The following is a 13,391-nucleotide window of genomic DNA, read 5'->3' on the forward strand; positions in this document are numbered from 1 at the left end:
TCCAAGAATCACCTAAAAGATAAAGGGCAGGGATGAAATTTGTGAAATTCTAAAATGCTTCCAAAGTGCTGTGGATCCCTGGGTTTAATAACATCAGAAGGCGCAGAATGCAGCCTGCAGCTTGCTTAATGAGATTGAGCCAGCCTCAATTTCCTGGCTTTTATGGGGTCCCTGGGTCACAAATGATGCTATCATGGTAGGAAGCTGGGCGAAGGGTACATAGGAACACTGCAACTTCCTGCATGTCTAAAAATTATTTCAAAAAAATAAAAAAATAAAATTATGAGGCAGTGTTAGAAGTGGGGAAAGATTAAGGGGGCCCTTGGCAGGTTTTCAGCCTGTCAAGACAGCTTCCAGACAGTCAGGCTTAGGCTTGGAAAAAAAGGATGGTGGGTGAACATCTGGAATGATTCTAAATCAAGCTACTCTGAAGAAAATAGAAAGGAAGGAAGGAAGGAAGGAAGGAAGGAAGGAAGGAAGGAAGGAAGGAAGGAAGGAAGGAAGGAAGAAAGGAAAAACTATTTTCTTTTCTCTCCATTTACTAAAATACAAGGAAGTTTATATTTTATCCACAACTTAAAAAGCTAATTACAGGCAATGAGATACAGATCTGTGTACTGCTGCATGCTGAACATTTACTGGCAAAACTTTCTAGTGTAGTAGCCGTGGAAGGACATCCGAGGAGGACCAGGAGGACACAGAAAGGGAATAGGAAGGACCTGCTGAGGACCTGCCAGTGTGTTTGCAAGGCAGAAAGGCTGAGGTTGGCATGTCGTCAGTGCAGCTCAACTACACGCTACCTGCAGGAGCCCCAGCTGTGGACAAGGGCTAGAGTATCCTGACAGAGGACCCAGGGAACCACAGTATTGTCTCGTAGAGACACAATCCTCTATGGGTGAGGATGGTATGAGATGGGGGGGGGGGCAGCCTGGGGGTCTGCTACCTAGGAAGCAGAGAGACAGCAGCAGCAAAGGGAAAACCTACGCCAATGAGGAAAACCTCAATGAGGTAACTGGGCCAGTGTGCACGTTTAAGTGCCTAGTTCCTGACCCAGAGCTGCTTGAAATTACCATTGAACTCAGGTTAACAGCCCGTGATCACCTCCGGACTGTGTACTTATCTCAGTATTGTAACAGCATGGCTCTAGCTATCCACAATGGCTTTCCCCTCTAGCTCCTGCTCACATGCCAGCCACTACAAGGAAGACAGGACTGCCAATTTACACTTCATCTCCCTTCCTCTCCCTGACTTCCAAACCCTGAAGGAGCTGCTGGCCTGCTAGGCTCAGGTGGGTGCTCATGACCCATGCATGAAACTGCAAATGGCAATTTGAGATCAGACCAAGCATTCTTATGAAGGGGGCTGAAGGGCAAATCAAGCCATTCATCTCAGCAGGTCTCCGCAGCCACAAAGTCAGTGAGCAGGGTGGGGACAGAGCAGGCAGAAAAGACTATAGCCATCCTAGCAGTGTCCGCTGAAGTTCTCAGTTCCCAAGACATGTCCACCCATCTTGCCTGCCTTCTTTCCATCCATCAGCCTTTCTACCCGTCCACCCAACTATCCAATCCTCTTCTTCCAATCTGAATAAGCTCCATTTCCTGTTTCAAAGAGACTGCATAGCAGAGATGAAGCAAAGGCAAGTAGCACAGTCAGCTCACTGTCATAGATAATGCCCGAGCCTCTGGCTATTGTGGAAACAGAGGGTGGGACCACTCCCCAAGAGAAGAAAAACAGATAAAAAACTACTCACACACATGCACACACACACACATGCACACTGCAAAGCAAAGGAAAGTGAGTTGCATCTAGCACATCTGGACATGAAACATGAAGACAGTCACAGAGGAAGTCACAACAGACACTGAAGAGAAATGAAACTCATTGCCACAATCGCTGTTCTGATTACTTAGTCTTCATCTTCAAAGTGAAAGAACTAGAAATGCCCCTCAGAGAGTGACTCTAATCAGTGCCAAGTTCTAGAGTGTGCTTCCTAACTAAAGAGCTGGATCCACATGGTTCTACACACACACACACACACACACACACACACACACACACACACACACACACACGGATGCCTCCCACAATCTAATGCAATCAAACTAATAGGAAACCAACGGATGACCATGACTTTCAAAGCCCTGTTTTAGGGCCCCTAACTTTCCTCCTAATTTTACTTCTTTGAAGTATGTTTTAAAGGCCTATTAGTTGGGATGCTGGTGACAACAGCATGACAGCGCTATGCCAGTTAATTTGGGAGAGGGAGATGAACAATGTCTCAACCCATCTTTCTTTCATCTCCATCTTCCTCATGTCCGTTTCTCTTCGGGTGACCTTCACTGGACCCTAGGGACTCAGTCCTGGTGTGGGGCTGCCCTCTCTGCCTCCTAGGCCAGCACAGTATGAACACCTCATACTCCCAATGCCACCAAGCTCTCCTGGAGACAGAAAGCATCACCCGTCAGCTCCCCTGCCTTAACAACTGATGGCAGCTTCACGTCCTCCTTCACTCATTTCATGTCCCAGTCTGTGCCTTCTCCAGCATCTCTCTACTACATTTCCAACAGAGATGTCAAGGTTTGTAGGTTTGAACTTAGTTCAGAATAGGAAGAAGCCAGATGGCTCTTTGTTGGGTATGGGGTCCTTGTCTCCCTGACCTGGTCCATAATCCTCTACTTCCCCACCATGGTGGACTCTATCAGCATAGCCACTTCATTAAATCCAGGACTCTCTTTCTACACGATGTCCCCCACCTCTCGGAGCACTGGAAAGTTCTGCAAAACTGAGGGGTGCCTCTGGGGTTTCCTCCCTGTTTTCTATGTATCTCCGTGCATAAGTGGGCAGAGCAGGCATCTGGCTTTCTGGTTTCCTGAGGTCAGCTTTGGCCATGAGGCTGTCTTGTTTGCTGGTCTGGGTGGCAAAGGGCCAGTTCAGAGCTCTCCAGTCTCCTCCAGAGCCACTTCGTGAGTCTGAGAACTCTCCTAAATATTAGAGAGACCATCCCAGCCACAAAACACGCACATCCACCACTCAAGAGAGACTTGGAAACAAAGCATCTGAAAAGCTGGCCCCGGGGACACAGCCAGGCCCCCAGGACAGCACACTCTTGTCCATTGCCAACCCCAGCCAGGGAGGCCTCCAGCTTGGCCCCAGTGGAGTTTTTCACAGGCTTTAGCCCAGCACAGTTCTTTAAAACACAACTTCTTAATTTCTCCTGGAGTCACAATCACAGCCCCCTTGTTTATGGATTTGGCCAGATCAGATAAAATCTCATTCTCTGAATTGGATCCTAATTTAATTATTCCCCCAGATCAGCAGCAGCCTCTCGTTTGCTGCAGGGAAAAAGAACTAGAAAGCCACTGGCGCCATGACTTGCAGCTCTTGTTGGTATATGGTGGAGACAAGACTCTCCCAGGCCCTTGGGTTAGAAGTGGGCTGGGGCAGGTGGCCACCATCTGTCCACCCACCATCACCTACTCTCCAGGCTGGTCAAGAAGGCAGCCTAGGGTTTTACAGATAATTTGGAAGAATATATATAAAATAAGCAAATTGTAACTCAGAAACCTAGACTCATTCCTGGCTTTGTGTGTGACCTTCTCTGGAGCCTCAGTTTCTCCATCTATAAAGAGGGTCTGAACTATGTTCAGCAGAGGTCCTTTTGACCCGACAATTCAGACTCTTCAGTATCTCTTCCAGCATCACAACAAGCAAGGTCAAGACCCCATGTATAAAGCAAGACTAGGGCCAGGGAATGGAAAATAAATAAACCTTGTTGTTAGGAAAAAAAAAAAAAAAAAGTAAAAATATCTTAAAACAACAACAAAAATGTAACCCTAGAAATGGAAACACATTCACATGAAAATCCTAGACACGAAAGTTTACAATAACAATGCTCATGAGAGCCAAAGCATGGGGACAATGGAAACGCCTACCAAGGGACACTTGAGTAAACAGAACTGCGGTCAGTCCCCCCCCCCCCAGAACATTATCGGCCATTAGAAAAACAGATTTCATGTGCTACAATGTGAGAAAAAGCAGAGTGAATGAAGCCATCCACAGAACACCACATTCTTCATGATTCTGATCATACACAAGTCCAGAGCCGAGAAACTAGACTGACAGAGACCAAAGTTGATTTGTGGCAGTTGGGGTAGGAAGGTGAGGCAGCGGTGGTGGAAAGCAATGGGTGCAGGTTTTCTTGCTCAGTGGATGAAATGCCAGAACACTGGCTGCAGTGATGTAATACACATACCTATGGATATACAAAACATTAAATTACATATTTCACATATATATAATGAACTATAGAGCATGTGTGACTTGTCAACTCCAATCACCATGTCAACCTAGAATCACCATGGAGGGCACACCTGTGGTACGTCTATGAGGGGGTTTCCTGAAAGATCTAACTAGGGAGGAAAGACAAGTCCCACCCTGAATGTGAGTGGAACCACCCCACAGGCTGGGGTTCCCAACTGGATAAAAAGGAGAGGCAAAACTGAGCTCCAACATTCACCTCTGCCTGCCCCCTGACTGTGGCTACAGCATGAGCAGCTACCGCATGCTCCCATCACCACGCCTTCCCTCCAACTGTGCGTCAAAATAAACCCTCCCTTCTTCAGCTATGTATGCCTGATATTTTTGTAACAACGATGAGAAAAAGAACGCAGCTTATAATATCTTTAAAAAAAAAAAAAAAAAAAAAAAAAAGCTCATTTTAAAAGAAAATGTTGAATGAGTTTTTTTTAAGGCCTGTTGTATGACTTTCAAAATAAGCCAGATGAGAGCAATGTTTTGCATATATGAATATGGGAGCCAGCCAGTTCCTAGGCCATCTGAAGGGGAAGCCCTGTGAATAGACAGAGCTTCCTCTTGTAAGCCAAAAACCTGATGACTGCAGAGTGAACAGCCCTGAGGTTTTTTCCATTGATTTGTTTGCAACAGCTGAAAGCAAATTTATCTTCTACTGCTCAAACAGCAAGGAGGCTTCACCTGCTTTTTAATACATCGTTTTTATTCTGCGCCAAATCATACACAGGGCAAAGGATTCGTGGACTCCCCATTGTTGGCTGGGGAGCAAATGTTTTTCTCTGCTTTGGCTTGACAGATAACTCTGGAGAGGCGATCCAAAGCACTAGCTTCCTTCTCTGACTTCACGTGGAACTAAAACTGCTATCAAGTGGATATCAAATAGCTTCTCAGAGCCGTTAGCACAATGCAAATGCTGGTGGCTCCAGTTCTCATTAATGGGCACCTTTCATCCCTCCTCCTGTCTTCCTGATAGCTTTCTCAGGCAAGTTCAGCACATCCTAGGAGCAGCTATTTCCTCAACATAACACCCTTCCATTACTGGTCTGAGACAGCACTGTACTAAGCACTTCCTGAAACGTGTTGTCTATATTTAAAACTATGGTAAACAATGAGGGCCACACCATTGTGAAACACAAACACAGATAAGAATAGTGTTTCCTTAATTCAACACCTAGAACACACAGGATGTCCCTTCCTAGGGTCCTCACTCCCAAGCCCTAAAACATGCCCTTAGGGTGAGGCAGGTCACCTAAGACTGGTCAAAGGAAAATGGGAGGTTCCGCGCTTGCTAGTGTATAGCATAGAACTCCTCTGTCCTTGGGCCACCTCGACATTCACTTCCTCTTCTAAATAGGGCTCAGCATCCCAGGATTGCTATTAAGGAAAAGCTCCCAAGCAGGACAGCAGACATTCCTAGAAGAACTCCATGGCCTTTGCGAGACAGAGATGAACAAAGGAAAGATAGATCCTGCTGCCTCAGGATCTAAGTCATCAGTGTTCAGCAGATGGAGGAGAAGGTGGCCTCACCCAACATAAGGTGCATGAGCTAGCTGGGAAGCAAGGACAATGGAGGCCCTCCATTCCAGCTTCAAAAGGAGCCAGAGGTGGGAATCAGAGATGAAAGGCAAGCGCCCCGAAAGTACCTGTCTTGGGGCCTCCCAGATCCCCTTCATTTGCCCTTCACCCTGCATTGAGAATAACGCTGCTACATAAATGGCCAGCTCCTGGTGTCCCAACAGCCTAGATGGCCTGTTTCCCTCATCTTCCCCCATATTATCCTCCAGGACAAAGGACTGTTATTTGTTTGTGGTGTGTGTTCCTGCTGTTTGATATGGGACCTCACCACATTGGCTAGTTTGATCTTTAACTCCTGGGTTCAAGAAATCCAGCCACATCATCCTCCCAAGAGGTTGAAACTTCAGTTTTAAAGACTTAAAGAAATGTCACCCTTCCTCATCACTGTGATGGAATGTCTGACAAGAGCAACTCAAGGGAAGATTTATTTGGGCCCACAATCCATCGTGGTAGAGAAGGCTATGGACAGGCAACTCCACACAGCATCAAGGAGCTTACAGCCCACCTACTCGAATCTCAGTAGCCAACCAGGAAGCAAGAGACTAAGGCCAGAAAGACAGCCAGGCTATAGTACTCTAGCCCCACCCTTTTGTTCCCACAGGTGCCGCTCGGACAGCCCACCTCCAAAAGTTCTACAACCTCCCCCCAAAAAAGTGCCCCCAGCTGGGAACCAAGTACAAATGAGCCTGTATTTCACAACCAAAACCTAGCGGCTTTCTCCTCCCAGTTCTACACAAACCCCTATCTCATAACGTAACATGCATTCATTCAAACTTCAAATGTGCCCTCAGTCGTACAGTTCAATACTATTAAAAGTCCAAAGTATCTTCTACAACTCATGCAACCTTTTAACCATGAGCCCCCGTAATAGCAAAAGGCAGGTAACATATTTTAAATATACAGTGATGAGAAATAAATATTTCCATTCCAATAGAGAGGAAGAGAAACACTCAAAAAAAAAAAAAAAAAAAAAAAAAGAGCCGGTCAAGACAAGACCAAAACCCAGCTGGGCAGACACTAGATCCTGCAGTCTGTCCCTCAAGATTTGTAATGGAGTCATCTGGACTCTAATAGGCTTGGATAATCCCACCCTTAAAGCCCTGTCACCTATAACACACAGAGGCTCTTTGGTGTCTGATTTCACTGAGTGCTTGCAGCTTTTCGTTTTTCTTTTTTAAAAAGATTTACTTATTTTATTTTCCGTATATGGGTCTTTTGCCGACATGCACATAAATGCGCACTCATGCATGCCTGGTGCCATCCATCTCCTGCACTGGAGTTTCAGACAGTTGTGGGCTGCCGTGTATTGAACCTAGTTCCTCTGCAGGAGCAGCCAGTGCTCTTAACCTGTAGCTCTGAACAGATGGTCCCTTCTCCTGGCATGTAGAACATCCCCAGGGTCTGTTGCAACCTGAGCTGCATCCTTGCAGATTCACACACAGCGCATTCAGGAGCTCCGCACTCAGAATATGATCTTCTTCTACAGGGTCTGTCCTACACAACTGTTTTCTGGAACATTGGTGTAAGCCTCCATGACCCCACAGCTCTTGAACTCTCACAAAGCCATGGCATGCTCACAAAGCCAGCACAATTTGGACAAAGTCAAATTCTGCCAAGAGCTCAAAATGAGGCCTGGCTCCCTTCGACCTTTGGCTGCAGTGGCTCCTCCGGCCTGGATGGCTGAACCTGGGAAAACATTTGCCTAGGCAATCCTGCTGGAGAAGGGTACCCCGGAGGCTTTCTCTTCTGGTTTTTTGAGACAGGGTTTCTCTGTGTTAAAAGCCCTGGCTGTCCTGGAACTCAATTTTCAGACCAGGCTGGCCTTGAACTCAGAGATCTCCATGTTGCCTCGGCCTCCCAAGTGCTGGGATTAAAAGCATCCACCACCACACCCGACCGGTTTTATCTTCTTAAGTGCTTTCTTTTAAGTGGTTTACAATATTACACCCCAAAGTCTTCCGTCGGTGAGATCTTGTCTTCAAGACACCATTTCCATTGTTCAAGGCCTGCAATTGCTCTTTGATGGCACTAACCTCTTTAATATCACGGTGCACTTTGTCTGGACCCGTCTTGTCCATGGCCTTGACCATAATCACAATCCTTTCCTTGCCAAACTGTACATTTTTCACATCTTTCTTTTTCTCCACTTTGCTAAAAGTAGTGAGTCCTAATCATGTCTCAGCTTGACTACTGAGACTAACTCTTCAAATTTTTTCCACCAATGAGTTAGTCTATTTCTTTTTAATTCAGCCCCACTCAGATTTTCAGAACAAAGGCAGAACATAGTCAAATTCCTTGCCAGGATGCAGTATAAACAACATTTTTATCAGTATTCTGATCTTCCAGACTCGCACCAGAAAGATCTAATTTTCTATTAAGTATTCTAGGGATTCTCTGGCTTACAGCTCCAAACTCTTCCACGTTTCTTTTGTAAACCAGTTCCAGAAACCTATAAACCTCATGGCCAGGTTCACCACACCAATAATCCTATCCTCAATACTGACGTTCCATATTGGTAAAGTTTCCTCATTGTTACAACAAAAGGCCTGACAGAAGCAACTTAAAGAGGAGGAAAGATTAATTTGGGCTCATGGTTCACACCCCATCGTGGCAGGAAAGGCTTTCTCCATGACAGTCACAGCTTGTCACACCTTGGTAGCCAATCAGCAAGCACAGCACACAGGCCAGAATCACAGACAGCCTTGAACCTCAAGCCCTACCTACAGCCCTTCATCCACCAGCTAGGTATGACCTCCCAGAGGTTCCATACCTCTCTAACCACTCCCTAGCACCACTATCTTGAAACCAAGTGTTCAAACATTTCTGGGGGAGGGAGACTTTTCACATTCAAACCACAGTACCACCAAAATATGCTTGACATGCTGGTCCTTTCAGCTGAGGCCACTTGAGACCAAGGATACAGACAGAAGGTTGCTCTGAGCCCGTTGTCTGCCAGTCTAGCAGGAAGTCCATGCTACGATACCCACCCCAGGCTCTCAACAGTGTGGAAAGGCTCCCACCCAGCAGGCTCACCTCTTCTTCTGGTGGTTGTTTCTAAGATTTCGTTAGCTGCCCGGGATTTTAGCTGTGTAAGACAGTGTTTGTTGACCGTGCAACAAAGACTCACCCTTACCCTCTTGTTATATGTGGCCATGACCCCAGGAGACTCAAGCCCTACTTGTTTCTCTAGCTCAGGATGACCTTCAATCGTTCCTCCCCTTCTTCCCATGGTCTAGTCTATGAAACTGCTATTTGTGTATAATCAACTATGTCCCTCCTTCTGTCCATCTGTCTTATGTCAGTTTAATTTGTAACCCAGCCAAGAATCTCGATGTGAAAGGAAGACATTTTTCATCCTGTTATGCTTTCAATCCAGGGCTGATTCCGAGGAAGTGACCTTCCCCACACATAGAGGCCTGGTTGCACCAGCTACTAGTCTTGAACCCAGAATACAAGGCAGGCCAGAGAAGCAAGCAAACATTTAGTCTCCAGAGGGAAAATGAAGAGCCAAATTGTCCTAAATATGATGATGGGGGAAATTGTCACACAGATCTGCGCAGTTCAACACCAACCCAGCAATGGGTCTACAAGGGCGCCAACATGATTCCCCTGAATGTCTTTCAAGGACAGTGGCTCTCAACCTGTGGGTCATGACCCCCACCAGGGTCACATATCAGATATCCTGCATATCAGATATTTACATTACGATTCATAACAGCAGCAAAAAACAGCAACAAAAGAAAAATTGTTTTGGTTGGGGGTCACCACAACTTGAGGAACTGTAGTAAAGGGTCACAGCATTAGGAGGGCTGAGAACCGCTGTCCTAGGGCAACAGACAGTTCTGAAACAAAGTGCGTGGTTAGAAGATGCAGAGACCAGCCAGGACAAGCAGCCTAGCCGCCTCCTGGATGAAGAGCAACTGATCCAGAAAGCAGAGTCAGAGAATCCCACGAGGCCTGTGCCAGAGTCTGCTACTGTTCCCTAAGCTCCACAGCTCCCAGCAGGGAGGTACCGCCGTTTGTGCTAAGACTCACTACCAGCAGCCCACATGATTCAGGGCCACGGCTTTCCTGGTGGCCGGGAGACCCCTTTTGCACACAAAGTAAACATGGTCTACTGTGTGTACGTTTGCAAGACTCTTTATATAAACAGGTTCGCAAATTGGAGGAAAACATTCCTCCATAGACCGATAGTCTGATTTGGGGTTTGGAGATTACAGTCACCAAAAATATACACTAGGACATACTTTATGCTTTTAATGCAAATATTTACATTCCAAACAAAGGAGCCTGGAGCCCTAAGACAAGCTATATGCTCCAAGCACACAAAAACGCTAACAGCCCCTGGCTCTTGCCTGAGTGGAAGACTCCTGTTTATACTCTTGGGGCAGCAACCAGATTCCCATAGCATTTTCCCCATGACTCTCAAGACACATAAAAAAAGCTGTGATTGCTCTTATAATAATCCCTCAAATATGAAGTCCAGAGTCTGGGGTCACTACACCAGGCTCTTCCAGAAGATCAACCAGTGTCAGCTCCTGGAACAAGGTACCAAATCCTGAATCCCTATCTTCTGGGTATACATGAGCTTCTCCCAGGAGACCAGCTTTTAGGCACATCTTTGTAAATAGATGCATGAATTCAATGCATGGCAATCACTCTCAACTAGGAGTAGGTCCAAGGATGAGAAAGTGACGAAGGGACCACCAGGCCAGGCAGACATTACCTAGAAAACCAGAACATAGCATCCATGGAAAGGGCTCAAAACTGAGAAACACAAGAGAGTGGGACTGCAGAAGCTCATGGGAGGAATGCTGTGTGTGGATAGGTTAAGGATGCGCATGAGAGACGGCAGCAGAGACTGCCCAGGCTTCCAAATAGCATCGGTGCTAAGGGGAGGGTCTGGACACCAGGAAGAACGGGCAGATGCAGGGGTTCCCTTCTCAGTGGCTAGAAGACCTGAGTGCAGCCAAGTCTAGGCTGGCTGGTCAGGGAGCCTGGCACAAAGAACTCTACCGGGCAGAAGTGTGGGCCAGTAGCAGGCACACCGCACACTAATTGTCCAAGCACTGAGAAGACTGACATAGCGTAGCATTCAAGTTCAGCAGTTTGAGACCAACCTCAGCTACACAAGCAAGACAAAAAAGGAGAGAAAAGGATAAAGGGAAACTCCACTGCCAGTTGAGAGACAAAGGAGGAAAAAAGAAGACCCCTGGCTAGCAGTCAGCCACTACCTCCATCCAAGGGAACTACATTCAACTTAGAATGTGGCCTTGAATCTACTATCACTCCCCAGAAAGACAAGAAGTGAAAAGAGACATTCCTCTTCAATTTAAAGTCAGGTGATCTCCCACAGCAGGTAACAACATAGAATCGAGAAATCACATACACACTGTGGCCACCCTGCCCACCGCAACCCCAAGAAAGAACAGGGACCAACCCTTTGCCGTGGGCCAAACACTGGGGTGAGTACTTTGCTAAATCCTGCCAGAGGGAGAAGGCAGCATGTGGGACCTCCCCACTGCCTACACCAGAAAGTATCTACACAGTCCTAGGAATACAGAAGTAAGATAGAGACCTTCACATAACACATGCCTCACATAACTCATTCTCTTGCTACCTACACCAAGGAGGAAAGCAGACTGCTAAGCCAGTCAAACCCTATATCATGGTATATCTTGCCTGCCATACTGGTTTGGCACACGTGCCCACCTCAGCTTCAGATGGGAACAAAAGTCCAAGTTGATCTCCACCAAAAAAAAAAGTGGCTGGTTTGGGGGAGTATCCTTGAACCCCAACTTGTACGATTTATAATAACCCATTCAACAGGCAGAGGATGTTAGCTTTGTTGTTTAGAAATGAGGAAAACTGTGATACATGAAGCCTGGCCCAGCCAGGGTCATGGGAATAACATGAAACAACACAGCAGGAACTTGAATCCAAATCACCATGAAGCCCAGACAGGCTGTGCCTGGGACGTATATGGTTTCTCTGAGTGGCTAGGGGATCCAACCCCTGAGCTAGAAGGATGTCTAAACTGTGGCCCTAAACAGACCAGAAGCACTGGCTATTCTTCTTCCCATGGCTGAGCTCACTCACAAGCAGAGAAAGCACAGACATCCTCCAAGGCCCATCCATCAAGGCTGCAGACTAACCGTCCAGCACTTCTTCCCTCCAACCTCTCCTGCTCTGAAATGAAGGTTGGACCATGTGATGCAGGTGCCATGAGCCCAGTGCCCCCGGGGAAGCTAGCTGCAAGGGTATAGAAAGGCACAACAGAATTCCGTCCTGGCCTGTCTTCTTCCTGGGTGACTGCCCCACTGTCTTTCTGACCACAAAGAACAAAACAGCCCAGCAGGCACATATTCCATTTCCACAGAAAATGTGAAACCATCGCCCCAGAACACTGTAAGGAAAACGTAATTGTGCCTAGCCTGTATCTAATTATCTGCCCTTGCCGGGGTATTTTCCAGACACCTGGGTGACTAGGCTGCCTGTTTCAGTGTGTCTACCACAAATACATTTCTGGACGGTACCCAAGTTTTCATTTTTTAATGACACCCTCTGCTTTTGAGGATCTGCCAGCCTTACTTCCCTCAGAAATCTAAAATGCCTGAACTAAGATGAGTTCTAAAATGTAAAGTAGGTGTCAGGAGCTCCGTGGCTCCAGCCTGGAGCTCCCTTCTCACAGCCATTCCTGTTGGGACTCCTTCAAGCGCAGAGAACGGCTCAAGATGTGACATTCAAAGGCCAGCTACACCCACACATTTTTGATGGCGTCAAATAGAAGCCCAGCCCTAAGCACCCACAGTCTGCCCACAAGGGCTCAGAGGGCAATTGGTGCCCCTGTCTTCTCCCTGTACAGATGAGATGAGCAAGGGAGGTAAAGCTACCAGCCTCAAGAAACCTAGCTGGGACAAGGCAATCAAGAGTTCCTCCTAGCTCTCCCTCTCTCTCTCTACTTTTTTATTTTTTCTTTGTACACGCTAGGTAAGCCCTCTACCACTGAAGTACATTCCCAGTCACAACTTCAAGGTAAATTTTATTGGATGGGGGACATGATCCCCTAAGGCAGTATTGCTCAACCTTCCTACTGTTGCAGTCCGTTAATACAGTTCTTCATGCTGTGGTGACCCCAACCATAAAATTATTTTCATTGGTACTTTAAAACTGTAATTTTGCTACTGTTACGAATCTGTGTTTTCCAACAGAAGTAGGCAATCCCTGTGAAAGGGTCTTTGAGCTCCCAAAGGGACCGTGAGAACTGCTGCTCTAAGGAAATACACACAATGAGGGGTATGCGGGTACCATGCAATTTCAGCCTCGGAGAGACATCCCTCTATCTGTGGTTATGAGTTCTAGAAACCAAAAAATGCCACAAAAGCCAATACTCACTAAGTGCTGTTTACCAGGCATTGTTCCCAGCAGCTGGCAAGGGCTTAACTCTTTTATAGGACACCTGGGTGAAATCATCCCAAATACTCCAACCTCCCAGCCTCCCACTG

The sequence above is a fragment of the Psammomys obesus genome, unplaced genomic scaffold, assembly GCF_907164565.1.
Source record: "Psammomys obesus unplaced genomic scaffold, mPsaObe1.curated_primary_1811, whole genome shotgun sequence".
Taxonomy (NCBI): domain Eukaryota; kingdom Metazoa; phylum Chordata; class Mammalia; order Rodentia; family Muridae; genus Psammomys; species Psammomys obesus.